Source organism: Pinus tabuliformis, chromosome X, assembly GCF_031772625.1.
Source record: "Pinus tabuliformis cultivar Carrire ecotype Pingquan chromosome X, CPIR1, whole genome shotgun sequence".
NCBI classification, from domain to species: Eukaryota; Viridiplantae; Streptophyta; class Pinopsida; order Pinales; family Pinaceae; genus Pinus; species Pinus tabuliformis.
The window spans coordinates 1072198527-1072215293 of record NC_142308.1 but is presented as its reverse complement, the minus strand read 5'-3'; the positions used below and the strand labels follow the sequence as shown (position 1 = coordinate 1072215293).

The window sequence follows — 16767 nt, the reverse complement described above, 5'->3', positions numbered from 1 at the left end:
CTAAATCACAGTGAGAATCACACATATGAAAGCCTTATTGAAAGGTGGTTTCGATGGTTTCAAGCAAGTACTAGGTTAGATCATTTTTTTTTTGTTCTTATTTCATTAAATCATAGCCACAAAAACTAGATTCGATCATCTTTGTATATTTTCATTTTAAAATTGCGAAATTGAAAATGAATATATTTTTATCACTATTAGGTGAATGGTTATATTGGAAATTTAATTACACATAATAGTTTGTAATTTCCAATTAGCATAGAGTAGGTAGGATGATATTTTCAATGTCGAATAAGTATGCTCTCCTCTTGCGTTTTTGCATGATCTCGAGGATCAGAAAGTAGGATGTCTATAAACATTTTCAGGGTTTACAATTTTTATTTTCTCCATTTACTAATTTTTTTCTTAAATCAATAAATTTGTTTCATGTTCTTAATAAAAAAAATGTAGATTTTTAAATAAAAATATCAATTCTTTTTTTTCAAAATAAATTGACAATTTAAGTTCTCATGTATAAAGAAAAAAAAAACCTAATTACAATTTTTTCAACTACTTTTATTTTTATTTAAAAACAAAAAAATAAATATAACAATAAAAAATAAAAAATAAAAAATAAAAACACAAATACAAAATATATATATAAATTAAAAAAAATAACAAAAATAAAAAAATCACACAATAAAACAAAATAATAAAAAATCACATAAAACCAAAACATTAAAAAATTATAAATAAAAGAAGCACACGTTAAACAAAAACATAAAACAGAAATCACATAATAAAATACAATTAAATAAAAGAAACACACGGTTAAACAAAAACATAAAACACAAATCACATAATAAAATACAATAAAAAATACGTTTAGAAAATAAATAAAACCATGATCCATGTTGTGAGTTAAAAACGATAACAAAAACCCACGATGCATATAATATGATGAATAAAACAAAGGGTAGAGACTGGTATTATTCAACGCCAAGTTCTATGCACTCACCAGGATTCCAATCCAGTTGTTTGGCCTTTGGCTTGGAATCAAGCTGTAAAAACCAAAACAAAACACGCAAATATATATATGTTCTTTTAATTTTTAATTTTTTTATTATGCATGTGCCGTTGAGCTTTCAACATTAGTGCGGAGATACCATTGATTTTTTTTAGAGTGGCGGCCAAATTAGTTGCCCAGATTCATTTTTCATGCAAAAAAACAAGTTCTAATTGAAATGAAAATCCTTGTGGCAACAAAATTAACTTGACGTGTGTGATGCAGACGTTGCAAAGTTAAATTTTCTGGCGGAAATTTTGTAATTTGGTTTGCTAGCACTTGCCATTTTGTTGCATCAATAATAATTTAACTTTTAAATAAAGGGTTTTTTCCTACATCCGATTTCCATTTTGTTGTGGCCATGATTCGATCTCCCTGATCTACAGGAGGAAGATCCGCCAAGATCTGATCTCCCTGATCTAGAGGAGGCATGGAGTATTATCTATGATTGATGAATCCTTCAACGATGTTGGCAATAAATATGAGTTTGTGACGCAGATCAGAAGTGAATGGGAGGTTAAGGTGGCTCTTTGCAGATCGAACAACATTTTTTAGCTTATCATCACCTCTAGTAGAAATACACAAGGATCAGACTATTCAGAAGATGCCATTTAATTGCATTCTTAATGATTCTTTCTTGTCCAACACAATGGCTTTTTGCATGGTAAATGATCTTCCGTGGCTTTTTATTTTGGGTTTTTGTGTGTTTGGACGAAAAATTAAGCAGAAAGAGTCGGATTTTCGAGTTCTTGTCCAAAAGATATTTCAGTGTTCTTTATTTGCAATGAATTTTAAAAACTTAAGCTGAGAGAAAGAAAAGATTTGAATGCCAAGGCTGTGTGTTGTTAATGAATCCCAAGGTTGAAAGAATAAAAGATTTAAAGGTTAACAGGTTTGATGGTCGAACACTTCTAGACTTCATTCGAGAGTCTAACTGTGATTTCATTCCGTCAACGCACAAACACCTTCATGTACAAAATCTGTTGGTAGGTTAACCCGATAATGCAATATAAATCAACGTAGAATACTATAACCTACTTCTACTACCAATTTGCAGAAGCTTAAAGATCGTGCTGAACAATATAACCAGAAGAAGAAGAATCAATGACACAATACACATGAAAATACTTTTGGGGAAATCCTCAGATAAAAACCCCACACTATTGTATTATCAAACATGGTGGAAATACATAGAAATTATACAAAGCCTTAGCTCTCACAGCTAGCTAGCTCTCAGTACAATCTTCATAGATGCTCACAGGTAATCTGGGCTTCTCTCGAGCCTTCCTCTCTGCCCTCCAGGCTCCTATTTTCTTGTGTTGTTCCTTGTGGATGATTTCTTATTAAAACCAAACCTTCAAAACTGCATAATCCTCAAGGATAAATCCTTGACTGCATGCATGAGTTTTCTCCATGAGAAAACACATGCAACTGATAGTACACTGTCCTTGAACATTAATCTCAACTGGGTCTTTCTCAGAATAGATATGCACGAGTTTCTGATGAGGGAATCTTCAGTTAACTGGAGTAGCACTAATTGAGTGCATTAATGCATCAACTGACTGTTAACTCACTATTAGTTCCTCAAATGGTTTGGAACTAATTTAACTGGACTTAACTCAGTAACTGAGTTAACTAATTACAACTAAAATGTAACTCAATCTTATCTCCTTAATTTAAGGGATAACTCTTGCATGACTTCAAAAAGACTTTTAACTTGAATTTCTCCAACTAATTAATTTAAAATAAATTAATTAATTATTTCCAAGTAGCTGTTAAGACTAAATTCGATTTTAATTTACAATTTAATTCAAGGACAAATTAAATTGGAATATTCTTGTTGCCATATTTCAACACTCCCTTTCAACAAGAAAGGGATTATCTACCACTCCGATCCTGTCTCTATGGAACTCGAATTTACACTTTGACAATGCCTTTGTTAAAATGTTAACATCTTGCTCCTTTGTCGAAACATACGGCAACAACATGATTCTCTCGACTTGTGAAAAGCCACGGGCAACAAATCTTGCCTTATTCTTCTCCACACTACCATCAGCTGCTTGCTTTACCTTGTAAAGCCAACGGGAACTCACAATTGACTTGTTCTCCGGTCATGGAACCACGTCCCAAACACTGTTACGAACTATGGAGTCATACTCCTCCATCGTAGCATCAACCTAAATCGGATGCTGCACTGCTTCCTCAAGGGAAGATGGCTCGGTCTCAACACATTCCCCAGCAAGGGCCATGTACCTAGTGTACCTCTTAGGTGACCTCCTCTGTCTGCACTGAGAAAATGGTGCTCCCACATTCTCTCTCGCATCCTCTAACAATCTATCAGCTTCTCTTTTGCGCTTCCGTCCATCTCTAGAAGACTATGCTTGAGTGGATGTCTCCACTCCTAGAACCTCTGCATGCGGTTGCTCCGCATCAATCTGAGGCTCCTCCTCCTTAGGAACCAATAGCTCCTCCACAGCCTGTAGTTGGAGCTCCCTCTCAAGGGAAACTCACATGGCCTTCTGCTCATCAAACTTGAGATCTCTGCGAACCACTGTCCTCCGACTGGTAGGCAAGTACACTCGATAGTTGTGAGGTGTATCAGTGTACCCCACAAATATCTCCAACTCTGCTATCGGCTCAAGCTTCTTCCATGCATCCTTTATCACATGGAAATACACTGATGAGCCAAAGATCTTGAAGTGACCCACATTTGGTCTCTTACCAGAGAAAGCTTCCTCTGGTGTCTTCATCCCAAGTATGCGATGCGGGCTTCTATCATGCAAATAGACCACTGTGTTGCATGCCTCAGCCCACAAGGGAAGTGGTAGGCCTTGGTCATGCAACATTGCCCGTGCTGCCCCTTCAATAGTTCTGCTCTTCCTCTTGGCCACCCCATTCTGCTATGGGTTATGAGGTGCCGTCAACTCTCGTTTAATTCCTTCCGCTGCAGAGAATTATTTAAACTCTTGAGAGACATACTCTCCACCGTTGTCACATCTCAAGGCCTTGATCTTCTTCCCTGACTCTTTCTCGACCAAAGCTTTGAACTCACAAAACTTTGTGAAGGTTTGGTCCTTCTTTTGCATGAAATAAATCCAACATTTACGAGAATAGTCATCAATGAAAATCACATAATGCCTTTGCTTCACTGTGGATTCCATCAAGAATGGTCCACACAAATCAGTATGAACTCGCTCTAAGATAGCCTCTGCTCAACTGTCTCGATCATGAAAGGAAGACTTGGTGTACTTTCCCAAGGTACAATCTTTGCACGTGTCAACTTGCTCAAGTTTACCTTTGGGAAGTCCTGTAGATATCTACTGCATTATCTTCAAAGCCCCATGATGCAAATGGCCCAACCCCCTGTGCCACAACTCGCTAATGTCTTGGCTTTGCACCAATTCTGCTTTCGTACTCAATGCTGCACAATCATCTACCTCTAGTTTCTATAGATTCTTCACCCAAATCCTTATCCTCTTGGTCTAATCCGTGTCTCTGTGTCTTAGGAACGTCTTTCCTTTACTAAAGACAAAATCGTAGCCTTTGTCCTCCAACATTACGACTGATATCAAGTTCTTCTTCAGTTCAGGCACATACATCACATCTATCAAGGTGAGAGGAGCTCCATGCTCCCTCTGAAAAGCAACCGTGCCCACTCCTGAAACACTATACCTTCCGTCGTCACCCATCTCTATGTGCATATTGAGGTCTTTCTCCTCCAAGGCACCGAATAAAGTTTTATCACTGATCATGTGGAATGAGGCTCCACTATCAAGATACCAGACACAACCCATCATCGATGACACCATGCATGCGATGAGGGTAAAGTCCATTTCGAACTGAGAGGCTAATGCCTCACCTTCCGATTCTTCCGAGGATCCCTTCTTGGACTTCTTCAATGGGCAATTAGTCGCATAATGTCCCATCTTGTGACAATTAAAGCATATTACTTTAGACATGTCACCCTTCCCTCCATGAGAAGAATTCGATTTGAAATGGGAAGCCTTCCCCTTCCCTTTCCTTGCCTTATTTGCTAAGGCCAGATTTTCTTCATCATCATTCTTGGATGAAGAACCATCTCGTGTGCTCCTCCTGATCTCCTCCTGCATAAGATCTAACCACATTCGTTCCCAATCCGGAAGTTTCTCCCTTCCATTCACAGAGTCCTGGTAGCTATTCCAACTCTTCGGAAGGCCAAGGAGAGCGAGGCTCACCATTTCATCATCGGAGTAGTTATTACAACACTGCTAAGCTCATCTCTGCAGGTGGTGAGCTTGTTTAGATATGTGGGAATAATATCGCGCTTCTTCATCTTGATTCTTCGAAGCTTATCCTTGAGCGCCAATTTCCTTTGGTCGCTACTGTTTTGGTAGAGGTCATTCAATGTCTTCCACATTGAAATTGGAGTATCCTTCCCATGGAGACTCGAGACAATATGGTATCGAACTCCCTCAAGGATGATCCGTCTCGCCTTCGCCACACACTTCTTCCACTCAGCCAACTCTTGTGCATTAGTTGAATCTAACTTTGGGATTTCTTGATCAATGAATTCCTTCAAGCCATTGTCTTCTAATACTGTCTCCATTCTATCTTTCCATGCTATGTAATTCGAGCTACCTTCCAAGGCATACTCAAGTCTCCAGCCATAGAATGCCATTGGCCAACCTTGAAGTATGATATGAATTCAATTTGCACCTGCAACCCCGAACTTCAAACTTCAAATTCTCTTCTTAGTATACTGTTCACAACTCTGATACCATGTAGAAAATCTGTGATAGGTTAACCTGATAATGCAATATAAATCAAAGCAGAATACTATAACCTCTTCTATTATCAATTTGTGGAAGCTTAAATATCGAGTTGAACAATATAACCAGAAGAAGAAGAATCAATGGCACAATACATATGAAAATACTTTTGGGGAAATCCTCAAATCAAAACTCCAAACTATTGTATTATCATACATGGTGGAAATACATAGGAATTATACAAATCCTTAGCTCTCACAGCTAGCCAACTCTCAGTACAATCCTCACAGATGCTCACAGGAAATCTTGGCTTCTCTCCAGCCTTCTTCTCTGCCCTCCAAGCTCCTATTTCCTTGCACTGTTCCTTGTGGATGATTTCCTATTACGAAGTGGAAAACCAAGCCTTCAAAACTGCGCAATCCTTAAGGATAAATCCTTTACTGCATGCATGAATTTTCTCCATGAGAAAACACATGCAACTGATAATACACTGTCCTTGAACATTAATCTCAACTTGGTCTTTCTCAGAATATACATGCATGAGTTTCTGATGAGGGAATATTTAGTTAACTGGAGTAGCACTAGTTGAGTGCATTAATGCATCAATTCACTGTTAACTCACTATTAGTTCCTCAAACAGTGTGGAACTAATCTAACCGAACTTGACTTAGTAAACTGAGTTAACTAATTACAACTCAAATATAACTCAATATTATCTACTTAATTTAAGGGATAACTCTTGCATGATTTCAGAAAGACTTTTAACTTGAATTTCTCCAACTAATTAATTTAAAAAAAATTAATTAATTATTTCCAAGTAGCTGTTAAGACTAAATTCGATTTTAATTCACAATTTAATTCAAGGACAAATTAAATTGAAATATTCTTGTTGCCATATTTCAACACTTCATACCTCCAAGCTATACCGTGAAAAGAATTGAACTCCAACAACGCTTCCTCCATCATTCTTCAACGCTGCACAAACCACATTTTTTTATATGCTTCAACATTTGAACATTTCACACATTTTGTTTATTTCACACGTTTTGACTTTTTATTTTTAAACATGGAAAAATTCGATTTTTTTTTTTTAATATTGCGTCGTGTATGTATTGTTTTGATGTTATGTTGTTTTTTATGTATTCATATTTTGATGTCAATTTGCTTTAATGTTGTTTCTTTTAATGTTTTTATAATATATGTTATGTTTTGTTTTGTTTTTACGTTATGTTTTATAATGGAGGGTTTGATTTTTAATATTATTTGTTTTATTTGTTTATAATTTTTTTTTTGTTTTTAATGTATATATTTATGTTATATGTTACGTGTTTTTTTTTTTTTTTTGTAAATGTGTTTTAATGTTGTGTTTTTTTTTTTTTTTAAAATCTATATTTTAATGTTATGTTTTTTTTATATGTTCTAATTTTGATGTTATGTATGTTATGTTTTAATGTTATGTTTAGGATATGTTATGTTTTGTGATTAGTGTGTTTAATGTTTTGTTTGTATATTTCACTTTTTAATTTTGTAAATATTTTATTAGTTTTATTGTTTTTAAGAAAATTGTAGAAAAAAATTTCGATTTTTTTAATGTGAAATTCATTTCGTGATTGAAGCAAATTGAAAAAACATTGTTGTGATGATCCACTTAAGCACACCCATCAAAGCAGGGAACAAAAAAAAATTATAAAACACGAGACAAAAATCAATTGAATAAAGGCGCAATAAGCTCACCTTAGATAAACTTAATTGCAAATCAAATTTTTTTAAGGTTGAGTTTTTACATTGTTGAAATCATGCTTAAAATTTATCATTGGATTTGTCTAATGTTATGTTTAGCATGATGCAAGGAAAAAGAAGAAATTTAAGGGCACTTTATCTGCATGATCGTTTGATGAATTTTTGATCGAAGATTGTTTTGCAGGAATCATCAAGCATTCGCAAATAATATTTCTTTATCTTTATGAAATGCTATGATTCAAACATAAATGGAGGATATTGTTTACCTGTGCATATCGTCATTCTTTTTAGAAATTGGATTTATTATCGCAATTGTGAAATTGGACTAACCATTTCAAATGAAGACACATCATGAACCTATTAATTATGCAAATTTTTTGTATGTACCTAGAGAAATTGATCACTTCTCTTTGAACACACTTACGTTTTATTGCCATATTAGTGCCATGTTTGTTTTCAGGTTCTAGGACAATCGAAGAATTGAAGGAGGCCAATTTGTGCATGATTGGTTTTCTATGACCAATTTCAAGAAACATGAACCAATTAAATCCATTTCTATCATTCATAAATGCCATCATTGTTTCCTCTCCATACTCACAAGCTATTCAAGCATTTTCACTAAGCATCGTCATCACCATTTTCCTTGCAAGTGTCGCATGTTTTAGACTTACATTTTCCATAATTTCCATTCATTAACCCATTAATAGACATTTAGCTCGCTTACATGATGATTTGTCCTTTTGCTTCCTGTTTATTTGTTTACCCTCTTGTCATTTTCCTTTCCGTTAAATATATCCTACTTGATGCAAATTTTCATCTATAGTCCTCTGATCCAGGAGGATCTTATCAGATTAGTTACACAGGTTCAGTTTCGTTGTCAGCATTCCGTGTCCGGTGTCTTCAGCTTCGATAGTGATGTTTATGGTTCAGGTTGTCCGGTGATGTCAATAGTTTTCATGGTGCTCGAAGCATAGGGTTTTGTACCTGGTTGTCGACTCATGTTCATTGTTAGTTCCGCCAGGGTTTGATTTTCAAGTTTTGGTCAATGGTTATCATCATATGGGTTTGAATGTCACTTTGTGACAATTGGTTGTAAATGGTTTTCTATGATGTAAAGATTAAAACCTAAACCTAAGTCCTAGCCTTAAAAAGCTATGGTACAAAATAAATACAAACCCTAAACAATACCTAAACCAAAATTTGCAAATCAAACACATTTAAAAGGCACTAACCCTAAGTGTTAGACCCATTCGGGCCATGATACATGAACAACCTATGTAATAAACATAAATGCATTAATCCTAAGTCTAAAAACCCTAAAACCTAACCTCTCGGACAATATAAAAACCATACATTACAAAGATATGTATTAAACATAACCCTCAGACCTTGTAAATACATTGCATAACATAAAAACATTACAAAAATCATAAAACAGTCCTAACCGCCAGGCTTGGAGACCGCAGCGTGTGAACACCGCATAATCACCATGATTAGACCGTAGCGGAATGTCAGGATCACCATCGAGTAACGGTAACAACATCAACTGTCATGTGAGCGATGGAGATAGCCGCCATGGTGTCAGAGGTTACAATAACCACAGCGCAGAAACCGCGGAGTAAACCTCGACATATGAATAGGGCAGTAAACCGTTAGCAGTTTAGTCACCAGAACCATCAGAGTTAGACCACCAGATGGCAGTTTATGGTTAGACCACCCTGATCACATGGGCATGGTCAAGGCCTGCGCGTAGTTACTTGACCGCCAATGGGATAATTATAACCTATGGTGTATTTTTGGGTTTTGTTATGCTGTTGCGCTATTTTTAATTAAAAACCACCATGTGACTAGCTACCAAGGTGGCCCTTTGTGGTTAGACCGAGGGATATGAACCCTATCTTTAGCATTCATGCCAATCTTGGCTAAGAGACCTCGAATGTACCTAAAAACATACAAATACACCATTTTGTTGATAAAGAGGACATTAGTGGTTTTGAAGCTTTGTGTGCAGATTCTAGAGGTTATAGGCAGTTTTTGTTTTCAGTGTAACAGGAGCATCGAGAGTTAGAATTGGGAACTGAAATAGGCATTGGAAAGATAATTCAGAGAGATTTCTTGTGATAGTGACCAGAAGTGCCTGTGTGCATGATCAATCTGGTCAATTTGTTGTGTAATCGACCTCCTCGGATTCAATCCTAATAAAGTGGTCGCCCATCTTGAAAGCGGACCCAGAGATGTAGTCCATCAGGGACGAACTCCATAATCAATCTTGCTGTCTGGTATCACTGTGTTTTTTCCGCTTTTCACTTCTGTTTTACATATTGATTATATTTATCATTTGTCGTAAAGTCTTTCTTCTCAAGCCGTTTTCATGGTTTAAGCACTTAAAGTTAACATTCAGTTCACTAATGGCATCAATAAATTCTACATCAGTTTGATATATGATCATTTAAGATCATCCTTCCAAATTAATCATTTCATACTCGCATTAGATGATGGGGGATTCATAATGCCTCCCTTCTAACAAGTCTTGGCCTATCGACATCATCAAATTATCTAGGTTTTGGGCTAGAGTCCTTATTAGTACCTTGAGGCTTGTTTGCATCAATACAAGTTATCTTGCCAAAAATCATGGGAATACATCAATGTCCCTTGATTGTTGGATTTTGCAAGTGGCTCGACATCAGCTCATCTATTCTCACTTTGCAAGATGTACTTAGGTACCTTGGCACTCATTGAAATTAACGACGAGTTTGCTTCACATTGGTTAACAACATTCATCAATGGCCGGTAATCCAATGAATTCTCTTCATGCTCAACAACAACACATTTATTTTCATGACTAGAATTGTACCATCGGGTTTTGTAGCAATCAAAGACTATATCATTTTAGCATTTTGTAGCGGATACATCAGATTTAGTAGCAGAAATAAAGGATCCACATTCACAACTTCATCCATCATATATGCAACCAAGACACAGATCACATTCTTGTATTCTTTATTCCATGGTTCAACAACAGGAGCTACATTTTTCTACATATACACGGTTTGTTCACTTAGGTAAGTAAAGGTATGTTCTTTTCTAGCTTTTTATCATATAATTTCTTTAATATTGAAATTATAATTTTTGGAAAATGCTTCACCATGTTCATGTTCATACCTCATATTCACATTTTGTGATATATATCACATTCATATTCCATTATCACCTTTCATATGTCATATATGTCCTTTATGCACATGCCATCCTAACCAACATACTTTTCCAAACAACTACTATTGTATTATGATTCAAACGTTACATGTTTTGTAAATAATGATCGAAGAATGAATGGTTGATGTAATGCCCTACTTAATATTATCACGCAAATTTTATTATTGTTTAAATTACCTGAAAATATTGACTTATAAATATCAAGAAATATTGGTATATACCTACATTTGTGAAACTGTAATTTTATTTACTGATATAAATTTTATTATTGTTATTTTTCAATTCCCAACTTGTTTTCTCAAATTTAATTTTAGATAGGATATGGTCTCCTTCCATTTATTCCAAATTAAATATCCATATCCCTAGGTGTCTTCTCAAAATCTACTTGGGAGAAGATATGGTCTTCTCCAATTAATTTCCAAATTAAATATCCATATCTTATCCCCAAAATGTCTTCTCAAATCTACTTGGGAGAAGATATGGTAAGAAAATTCAAGGTTACTAAATGAAAGGATGAGGGGGTAGTCATGACATTAATGATAGGTGGTTGAGGTGGATGGAAGGAAGAGGCATAAAAGGGGAAGGATGATGAGAGGAGGGGGGGGGATCCTTGGTCTTGGTTTTGGGTTGGTTTTGGTATTGGTTTTGGAGGATTTTGTTTTGGGAGGAATGTAGAGAAAAAAGAGAAGGGAGAGAAGGAGAGTGTTTGTTTAACTTGGACACACTACATCTGGTTGGACTTGGGCTCGGAGGGCTAGGGAACCTGTGGAGGTTCCCTGGGCTAGGAAATACTTCCTAGTTGGCTGGGAGGAAAATCCAGTCGGGTAGTCAAGAGGAGCATCCCAACAGAGTCAGGAGCTCAGGAGCATCTCAACTAAGCTATTGGAACATGTATTCCTCTGTTTATTGATTACTTATGTAAATGGTTGCAATGAAATTCTTACTTATTTAAATTGTGGTAAATAAATTTTAATGGTATATTATCATCAAATAAATGTTTAGATATAAATAATTTATTTCCCATCTTATTGTGTTTAAAATTAGATAAATTTAGTTTTTAGTTAGAGGACTCTAGGAGGGATCCTCACACGTGGTATCAGAGCCCAGATTCAAAATCTAAGGCCTAACAGTGGCTCTCCTTCATCTAAGTGGCCGTGAGTAGGGGGTATCTATTTTGCCAAGTGCTTAGGACCTGCACCTTACACCAACCATAATAACAGGCCATCGTGGATTCTGGGTAAAGAGCTTATTGCCATAATCTAGTTCTCGACGAATATGATCCATTTCTGAGTATTTTCTCTTGGAATAGTGTAAACCCAAATTTTTGGCCCTCACCATTCGTATTGATTGAAAAATGGCAGGACTAATGATTAGACCATAGATTTTGTCTTGATCAATTTCAAATAATTCTTTAGGAAGATCAACTCTAAGAACAAGTGGCACATTTGCAACCTTGTACCCCTTTTGAGATAAGTAAATTGAAAGTGGAGTCTTTCTTGTACGTGAGACACCAACTAATACCAAGTCTGATTTATGAAGATGGTGAGGCAGGGTTCCGTCGTCTTGTTTAATTGTGAATTCTATTACCTCAATTATTTTGAAATAATGTTTTGAGAGGGGTGTGCTTCGGCATGGACTACCTCAAGGAACTCCTAAGGGTGCAACTCCTAGGTGGCCTCAATGGCTTCAGTGGTCGGCCCAAGAATATCAGTATAAGTCACTACCCACAACTGACAAGAATTCTTTGCCACCCTTGCTATGTTTGGATCTGCCAATGTGTATAGTAGAAGCGCTCCCTCCTTCGCTACCTTTCTGATGATGTACATAAGACGATCAACCTCATCAATCCCTGAGAATAAATGGGTATTTACACCACAACCTTTTTCAACTAAAAATGTTTCAAATTAACCTAATGCAGCATGGACAGAGTGCTCTGTTGTTCATTGAGTGCCATCAGAGACCATGTAAATCACCTTTCTAGAGGGCGAGTATCTTTCGCCTTCGTCGTCGTTCCCTTCATTGTCATCAATTCTATTAGAAATAGAGGGCACGCCATTACTGGTGAAGTTATTATTAGTGGTTGTAGTAGTGGACATTGAATATGATGTTTCTACCTTGTCTTGGACTGGGCGGTCCAACTGCCTACCAAAGTGGATATTCCGAACCCTCGACCAGCGCTGCAATTGAGGGGTACCCTTGGATTTCCAATCGTTGGCCCTTGTGCTATCATTTTCCATGGGAACTTGCTCGAAATCCAGATCCATTGATGAGGAATTCACAACTAGAACAGAAGAGGATTCAGAGAGAAGTCGTGGCTGTAACATGAGAACCCCAGTTGACGCATTTCCAACAATACAGTGAGACAGTTTCTGGTAAGATCCGCTTTGCACAATCTTTAAATAACCCCTTAGGCTGACCACATATAACTACCATAAGGTCAACCAAGACATATACTACACTCTTTGGTATTGACTTCAATCCAACTGCACCCTTGCTTTTTTTTTTATGAAGCCCCTGCCTCTCACCATTGTTCTGACCTTTGCTACATCATCTCATCTGCCTGCAACAACAGAGCTTTGAGATATCCGTAGTTAATATATTTATTGTAACAAAAAAATATGTAAGACACTTTCCCCCTTCCTATATTACTAATAAGAACAAGGTAAATACACATATCATTCTTCCAACTTATCTGGAGTGTTATCTTAAAAGCTTATATGAACTGGCATTGTTGTTCAAGAACTTTGCTTTGGAACGTTCAATATACATGGGTGAGTATGTGAGGAAAATGTTCTCCAAAAGTTTTCTGAAATGAGGAAGATTTTCCAGCCGTAGAACATTCCATATTTTCAATACTTGCACAATTTCTCCCCCTCTCTGCACATCAATGGTCCACACTAAATATAGATCCGATATTGGATATTCATTTACAAGGCCCTCATCAGCTTGAGCATTATCTTTCCTGCTTTGGTGCCAACCATTAGCAATATTCAGTATTGTGTTTATGATTTGCTGTCGCACCTGCAGAACCTTTATTTTTGTGAACGATTCCTTAAACTCATCGCTGAAAAAAAAACTTTCCAACAATATTGTTAAAGAGGAAAAAATCCTTTTTTAGCAAATCTTTTAGTTGGTCCAATTCAACCTTTGCTTTTCTTATTACTTTCACTATTTCTGGATCCATGCTAGCATCTAAAAAAAAAAAAACAGTTCCTTGAAATGGCATCCTTTACAATCTTTGACCATATAGAAGTTCTTTCACCAAGAGATGGACCATGCCCAATGATCCAAATACAAAATATTTGTACAATTTAGACAGTATGTACATGACAACCAAAACTTTTATGATGTTCTTCTTACTCTTCCCAAAATCATCTTTCTCTTCTCTTCCATTTTTTTTTCATTAATAAATTCATATGCTCCATACATTTCAGACGTGAGATAGGTATATCCATATGGTTCCATTTCCACATTGGGACCATTTCTGATACGATTTTCATAAAAATTCCTGTTTGGGAAAAGACTTATTAATGGATGCATGTGATAGTGTATATTTAGAATATGGACTGGATGTTCAAGTCCTTCCAATATTTGAAAAAGGCTTCTTCCATATTTCACTCTCTCTGCAACCTTACTGATTACTGTTGCAGGTAGCTGCTTGGGATCTCCTACCATAAATGCATGCTTTACACCTCTAGTTTGTAATGCAATTGTAGAATCAACCTCTTTAAGCTGGGCTGCCTCGTCAATAATTAATTAGTCAAATGTGTTATAACTCAGGTTGTCCTTCTGGTCGGCTCAAAAGGATACGGCCGAGGTAACCACAGACCAATCTTTGGAATGCAGGTTCTAGCCCACCTACAATCAGAGAGGGCTCTCTCTTTCTGATTTAGCTTTGTTGATAAGGTTTTTAGGCTAGTTATTAAGTTCAAGGGGTTTTGTTTGTGTTTTGGTGGGAAGGATGATGCTTTCAAGTAAAGAGGCAGGGATAGCATGAAAGTTTTAGAACCATTGGGCGTGGAGTCAAGGAGTAGGACTCTTGGTGCGTTTTCTTGGTCATAAGAAGGAATATGGAGCAAGCTAGTTGCCTATGAAACAGTCATTCAAGGTAAAAGAGATGGATTAAAGGTTAAGGAATGAGGGGCAATTAAGAATCTCTCATTCTGGTTAGCAGAAAGAAGATAAATGAGCCCTATCTGGGAGCAGTTAAGAATTCCTAGATAACAGTCATTCATATGTGAAATAGGTCAAACATGAGCCATAACAGAATTCATATTTATGCCTAATTCAAGAGGAAGACATTAAGAAACCACAGAAACTGAGCATAGAGTGCAGCTAAGCAAATTTTAAACCAATCCTTTGTTCTGTGGCTTGATCATATGTGAAATCGAAATAACAGAGGTAAGGAACACTTATTAATTCATATTGCAGCACAAGAATTCTGCATTCAATTCTTCAAACCATTAGACACAGAGCAGACAGTCATTCCTCTAAAGATTTTCAACAATATTTGATTAAGTAAAACATCTCAGATATCCAGTGCGAGTCTCTAATGAAGATTATCAACCAACCAACCCTTTAAACAATACAGAGGGTCGGTATAAATAGGGAAAATTATCCAAAAATTAATCTATTACAGCCGACCTAAACGGGTCTGAAAGAAAATGATTACTTTAACCTAATCTTATCCAGAAATAAATGCATGAAAATATCTTTGAGCTGCGCTGAGGGCAGTCGTATCAAACTGAGTTAATGTCTGTCCGGGGTGGCTTGCTGCAGTCTTTCTGTAATAACTGTGATTTGTCTTTTATCTCCACCTCTAACTTGATTCTGCTGCTGTTCGGTGCCATTAATGTGCACTAATCCCGACCAGATAAGTTTTTAAATGGCCTTAACTGTTTTGCTGACTTTGATGGAGGTTTTTAATTTTCACCTGCTTTGATGTTGCTGAACTGATACTCTTTGATGCTTCATCTTTCATCTGATACTCTTTGGCGCTGAACCCGGCCTCCTTAATGTCTTCTGAGTGGTTTAGACTGTCCCATCGACCTTTCATGGCAGCTGCTCGTCCCTCTGTTTCTTTAAAAACTGTTTTTGCCCCTTTCTGAATGCTTCGCAAAGAAATTTTGGTCATTTTGCGCCTTTTGGGCCTGCTGGAGGCCGAGTCACGAAGGGCCTTTCCATTTCGGCCTATTTCCCGTAGCCATGCGCGATTAGCGCTAAGCATTAATCACGCATGAAAAACTACCTCAGATTCTGATTCCGGGCTTCCTAGGCTGCAATTTGCGCCTTTCGCACTTTTTGACGGTGACGTCAGCAGGCGAGTCCCAGTACGGCGGTGACGTGGCAGGGACACGGCGGTAGGGAGGCCGACACGGGATGGTGACATCAGCATGACATGGCACTGACGCAGGAGGGGGGAAGGCGGTATCTGGTTTTGGGTGCACCGCCTTTGAGCAGAAGTGGTTTCGGCAGAGGGGGCTCCGCCACAGCTGGGAGGGCGACGCGTGGCGGGAGTACGGCGGGAAAACTGCCGATCTCCCGGACGCTAACCTTCGGCACGTCGGGGCATGAAAACACCCGCCCACCGTAGATCTGTGGCGCGGGCGATCGGACGGCTGGCGGAACAAATGAGGCGGCGGAGGGATAATGGACGGGGCCCGCGGCGAATATTCGAGTTTTTATACAGCGCTGCGGGGGGTTTAAAACTTAGGAAATGTGGGTTTTATGGATTTATGAGCGAGCGGGTTAAATATTTACATTTGAGACTTTGGAATAAGGGTGAAACATGGGTTTTGTAGGGCTAGGGTTAGGGGAAAAGGTTGTTAGTCTGACCAGATATCAGACTAACTCCAGCTAGGACACGAATGGGCTAAAAACAACCCCAGATGGACTGTTATTTCTCGGACTTAGGAAAATATGGCTATAATGCCGGGAAGGGGGTATTATTATTTTTTTGGGATTTTTTTTTTATATAATTTTACATATTAGGGGGTAGGGAAATGATTTAGGGAGCTA

The 16767-nt window shown here is 37.3% G+C and overlaps 1 pseudogene; it reads right to left on the bottom strand.

Annotated features, from left to right (window-relative positions):
• The window catches only part of LOC149143534 (pyruvate, phosphate dikinase regulatory protein, chloroplastic pseudogene), a 35995-nt pseudogene that overhangs the window by 6866 nt on the left and 12362 nt on the right, over positions 1-16767 (bottom strand).